Below are 6,524 nucleotides of genomic sequence, written 5' to 3'. Positions count from 1 at the left end.
TACTGAATGGAAGAAGATATTTGCAAATGATATATCAAATAAGGACTCATATAACTCAACACAAAAAACCAAACAGCCCAATTTAAAAATGGGCAGAGGAGCTAAATAGACACTTTTTCAAAGAAGACATATGGATGGCCAACAGGCATATGAAAAGATGTTCAACATCACTAATTATTAGGGAACTGCAAATCAAAAACACAATGAGATATCACCTCATGCCTGCTCGATTGGCTCTTATCCAAAAGACAAGAAACAACACGTGTTGGAGAGGATGTGGAGAAGAGGAAAATCTTACACACTGTTGGTGGGAATGTAAATTGGTGCAGCTACTATGGAAGACATTATGGAGATTTCTCAAAAAATTAAGAATAGAACTACAATATGATCCAGCTATCCCACTTCTGGGTATGTGTCCAAGGAATACAAAAATAACAATTTGAAAAGATATATGCTCCTCTATGTTTATCACAGCATTATTTACAATAGCCAAGATATGGAAGCAACCTAAGTGTTCATCAATAGATGAGTGGATAAAGAAGATGTGGTACCTACATATGTCATATACATATAATATGTATACATATATATATATATAATGGAGTATCACTCAGCCATAAAAAAAGATGAAATCTTGCCATTTGTGACAATATGGAGAGACTTTGAGGGTACTATGTTAAGTGAAATAAGTCAGACAGAGAAAGACAAATACGGGATGATTTCACTCATATTTGGAATATAAAAAACTAGTAACCAAAATAAATGAAGAAAGCAAACCAAACAAAAACAAACATGTAGATATAGAGAACGGAGTAGTGGTTACCAGGGGGAAAGGGGTGGGGGGGAAAGGGAGGGCAAAATGGGTAAAGGGGATCAACTTTACAGTGACAGATGGAAGCTAAACTTTTGGTGGTGAGCACATTGTAGAGTATACAGAAGTAGAAATATAATGTTGTATACATGAAACATGTTATAAATCAATGTTACCTCAATAAAAATAAATAAGTAAAAATAAATTTTAAAAAAAGAATTGATTGAACTCATAAGATATGAGAGAACCAGGCAGATGTTATAACTGGTTCAAAAGTCAAGAAGCACAAATCTATATGGAGAAAAGATACTGAATTGCAAATAAGGGCAATTTTTCAACAAGAGGGAGAAAGAAGTCCACTGGAACTCTGTAGGCAGAGACTGAGTTTGCATTTTGACAATATTGAACTTTACCTGAGCCCTGTGCTCCCAGAAAACAACAATGGTTAAGTAGCCCACCTCCCACTCTTTTGCTTTCTGAAATCCCCGCACCCTTTTGTGTTCCGGGAAATGACTGACTGCAAAGAACCACTCTTCCCCCAGGACTTAGATATCTAAGATGCACTGTCCACTCTTTCTCATCTCTCCTTTGTTTACCTGTAACAAGGCCAATCACGAACTTTTCCCCTTTGGCCCAGACCCCAACAACAAGGCCAGGCACACAGTCTCCAACTACCAGCTCTTTGTCACATAAATGATTAACTGAGATTAGCACTGTTTATCCCCTGAAACTAGCTAGACACAAGAGGTAAACATTTCCTGCTCAACTGACTGAGACTTTCCCTGATTACAAAACAATCTCAACTGTAAATCATTCCACCTATAATTTGTCTGCTTCTCTCTATAAAAAAGTCTAAGTAAAACCACCCTGCCGAGGTACTCAGATCCACGGATCTGGGTGATCTCCCTATTGCAATAGCCTGAATAAAGTCAACCTTCTTAATTGTTTGATTTTGTCCTTGACAATATTCCTCAGTTACCTGCAATTTTAAAAGAGCTGCAAAATAATTCAAAGGCCATGAACAGGGCTAGAATCAGACAGCTGGGAACACTTACTCAAGACAATGCATAGTTTCGCATTGAAGTACAATTTTTTTTTTCTATAATCTCCTCCCTTTTAATCAAAAATAATCTCAGCGGAAGATTATTCTTGATCACAAAATAAGGCTGGTCTCGTAACATTTGGCTTCACTGTTTACATTGGTGCAAAAAGAGTGATAATCTGCCATTCAGGCGTTCTTAAGTTTGCTTAAGTTTGCTTTGCTGTAGGTTTTCAAAAAATCTCAAATTTGACTTTTAAAAGCCTCTTGAGGCTAGGTAGCTGCACCAAGAACTCACCATCAGTTTTCACCTGTACTACCCATTGGGTGAATTCCTCTGTTCTTGAAGACCTAAGATTCCTGGGTCTGGCAGAAGGTGGCCTTACCTACCTAGAAGCTGGTAACCCTGTAAGCCAGGTAGCAGCCAGTTTTCCTAGAAGGGTTTCTAAGCATTGGCTCCATAAAGTCAACCTTAGTTCCTTAGAAGTGTCTGACCACATTTGATTGAATGAGCATCATTCTCAAACATAACATTCCAGGCATAGCCTTGGTTGTATAATCAATATTTCCAATTATGTCTTGGTAAAAAGGAAACAGATTCTTACTAAATCTATGCCAGTAACCATATTGTTATGAAAATATGATCATTATATGTCATGAAATTAAGAATATTCAACAAGAGTTTCCAAATTCTGAAGGGGTCAGGCAAGGAGAAAGGTATCATTTACAAATATTTCATTTCAGTTTACAAAAGCAGAGTCAAAAAAAAAAAAAAACAGAGTTATAATTACTAAATTATGAGATATAGCTAGCTTAACAGGAGAGAAAAAGGTCTTCCTCAAATATCCAGAAAATAGAACATTACAAAAAATATCAACAATAGTTCAAACAAAAACTGTAATCATCCTTCATGAGTTCATTCAGTCTTATGTAATTAATTCTTGTTTCACTATATCTCAGGCTAGCAGTCTCATGAACCCATGGGCCTCTGGACTACAGTTCTAGAAATCCTGCTCAGTCCACTAGCATGGCCTCAAAGTAGTTTAAGTGGTGCCATCAGAAGCCTGTACCCCAAAGTATATGGCATAGTCCTTTTCCACAGGACACTGAGACATTCCTTTGTTGAAGACGAAGTACTCTGGCCTGCAGTAGATCATCAAGCTTTCAGGGAAGCATCAAATAAAACACTGTCTGCAGATGACTTTAAATGGCTGTAGTTAGCTTACTAGCTTATTACTAATAATTTTCAAAAGTGAAAGGTCTGATAAGAGTGCATTACTGGGCTTCCCTGGTGGCGCAGTGGTTAAGAATCCGCCTGCCAAGGCAGGGGACACAGGTTCGAGCCCTGGTCTGGGACGATCCCACATGCCGCGGAGCAACTAAGCCCACATGCCACAACTACTGAGCCTGCGCTCTAGAGCCCGGGAGCCACAGCTACTGAGCCCACGTGCTGCAACTACTGAAGCCCGAGCACCTAGAGTCCGTGCTCTGCAACAAGAGAAGCCACCGCAATGAGAAGCCTGTGCACCGTAACGAAGAGTAGCCCCTGCTTGCCCCAACTAGAGAAAGCCCGCGTGCAGCAACGAAGACCCAACGCAGCCAAAAATAAAAATAAAATAAATTTATTAAAAAAAAAAGAATGCATTACTGTACAATTACACAGATGACAAGGAAATTTGGTTGTTTTTGTGGCATGCAAAACAAGATAATAAAGTCAATCCAAAAAGAAGTTTTAGACAAAATAATTGTAAGCATAATGATTAATTCTATTTTCAAAGACAGTGTACATTACACCTAATTTATAAAAATAGACGAATATAATCTTTACAAATAAAAAATATTAAGACACAACATATAATAATCCTTACTTTATATATCATGAATATACAAGCTTACTGTAAGAAAATACCAAGAACATATCAAGAATATCAAGTAAAAATTCACTAAGTCTTGGACTTCCCTGGTGGTGCAGTGGTTAAGAATCCGCCTGCCAATGCAGGGGACACGGGTTCAAGCCCTGATCCAGGAAGATCCCACATGCTGCGGAGCAACTAAGACCGTGCGCCACAACTACTGAGCCCACGTGCCACAACTACTGAAGCCTGTGCGCCTAGAGCCCGTGCTCTGCAACAAAGAGAAGCCACCTCAATGAGAAGTACGTGCACCGCAACAAAGAGTAGCCCCTGCGTGCCGCAACTAGAGGAAACCCGTGCGCAGCAACGAAGATCTAACACAGCCAAAAATAAATTTATTTAAAAAACAAAAAGGTTCACTAAGTCTTAACTCCTAGACATCCGTATATTAATTAAATTATATAGATCAGTGATATGAATCCCCAGCTGAAGCCAAGAAGATGCTAGATTCAAATTAAAGAAGTAAAAATGTGACCATGTTAACATTAAAAAAGAAATAATAACTGAGATTATGACCAAAGGCTACAACCACACCACCACGAGATCTGCTACCCTCTCCTGGAGGCTGATACCCCATGATTCAACTCTGGCTCCAAGGAAAGAGAGGATGCATGCAGAACCTCCAGACTTACTTAGCTTTTTCTTCCTTCCTTCCTATGTTTCTTTTTTCCTATAAAAAATATGATTTAGAATTCACATCTAGTTGCAAAAATAGTACAAAGAGCTCTTGTGTACACTTCACGCAGATTCCCCAACTGTAAATATTTCTAAATCATTGAGAATAAGTTGAAGAATTGATGACCCATTAACCCTGAATACTTCAGGGTGTATTTCATAAAAACAAGGGCACTCTCTGGGAATTCCCTGGCGGTCCAGTGGTTAGGACTCGGCGCTTTCACTGCCGGGGCCCGGGTTCAATCTTTGGTCGGCGAACTACTAAGATCCCACAAGCCACGCAGCGCAGGCAAAAAAAAAAGAAAAAAACCTAGGACACTCTCCTATATAACCACAGTACAACCATCAAAATGAGACAATTAACATCAGTCCAATATTACCATCTAATATATAAGCTCTATTCAAATTTTGCCTCTTGTCCCAATAATGTCTCTTACCAGTACAGGATCCAATCCTGCATTTAGCTGTTACATCTCTTCAGTCTCCTTCAGTTAGGAATAGTTCCTCGGGCTCCTTGTCTTTCTTGAAGAGTACAGGCTACTTATTTGTAAAGTGCCCCTCAATTTGGATTTATCTAATACTTACTCATAGTTTATGCATTTTTTGCAGGAATACCCCAGAAGTGATGCTGGGTTCTTCTCAGCGTATCATAGGAAGTGCACAGTGTCAATTTGTCCCTTTACTGGTGATATTAACTGTTATCACTTGTTAAAATGATGTCTGTCAGGTTTCTCCACTGTAAAGATAATTGGTAAGTATGCCATACTTATTACTTAATAAGTAACTTATAAGTGTTTTGTGGAGAGATACTTTAGACTATGTAATTATACCATTTCTCATCATGAATTATTTCTCAATATGATTTACTTATTATGAATTACTTATTCTATGATCTTTTCAAAATTGTAATTTTCTAATTCCATCATTTCTTCTACACTCATTCACTGGCATTCTAATGTAAAGCAGAGCTTTCCCTCTTTTTTTTTCCCATTAATATTTTCATATTTATTACATGTTGAAATGATATTTTTGGCATCTTGTTCAAATTAATTTCACTTGTTTCTTTTTACTTTAAAATATTATGGCTGCTAGAAAATTTAAGATTATATGTGTGGCTGGCTTATAAAAAATTTACTTTTAATAATTTTCTCCAAAATAACCTCTTAAAAATTAGCATATTTCACAATTAAAGACAATTTTAAAGTTTACATTTTATTTCTATCGGACAGCGCCAGTACAGCTAATGTAGATGCTTCTCTCCCCTGCATCTGTCTTCCCCCATACCTGGCTTTGTCACCTTTGATTTGCTCTCTGCCTTTATCCAATCCCACTTCCATCTCTCAGCCTGAAAACCACCTCCTCCCTCCAAGAAACAGCATTTCTTTCTTCAAGGGGAATTTTTTCCCTCTTGGTTTCTTCCCATGTTCTAGACTACCTAGGAGTCTACCCAAATAAGCACAGATGTTCTTCTCTGTTCAGTATCACAGGTTGGAAGGATGGGCTCTAGTCATGCAAATTGGAGTTTTAGGGTCTTTGGGGTCTTGTTCATGTTCCTCATCAGAAAGGGCCTCAGGCTGGCACCGAGTCCAAGCTCGCTCTGCTCGCCGCACAACAGGCCAATGAACCGGAGACGAGGTGCTGAGGCAAGGAATACAACTTTATTCGGAAGGCCGGCAGACCGAGAAGATGGCAGACTAGTGTCTCCGATAAACCATCTTATCTGGGTCTGCTTTCCCTCTTCTTTTACTCATTGATTCATTTATATCAGTATGGATTCATGAATCCCTGCTGTATTCAAAGAGTTACAATCTATTACTATGAATATTTATTTTGATGCTCAAGTTGCTTGGACTTAGTATAGACCAACAAAGAAGAAAGCAGTAGTTGGTGATACGGCAGTGAGAGGAACTGGGGGAAAGTGACCATTTCATCTGTCAATGCCCTCTGCCAAAGAACACCAGGACTACACATAGAGTTAAACAAGTTGGCTTTACTATTCATTGCAACAAGGGAGGACACACACCATAGGTAACCGTGGGTGTCTCAGTAAGAGTGTATTAGAGAGAACCTGTTATAGGTTTGGGCT

This window comes from Eubalaena glacialis, chromosome 6 (genome assembly GCF_028564815.1).
Source record: "Eubalaena glacialis isolate mEubGla1 chromosome 6, mEubGla1.1.hap2.+ XY, whole genome shotgun sequence".
In the NCBI taxonomy this organism is placed as follows: Eukaryota; Metazoa; Chordata; class Mammalia; order Artiodactyla; family Balaenidae; genus Eubalaena; species Eubalaena glacialis.
Note: the sequence above shows the minus strand (reverse complement) of the source record.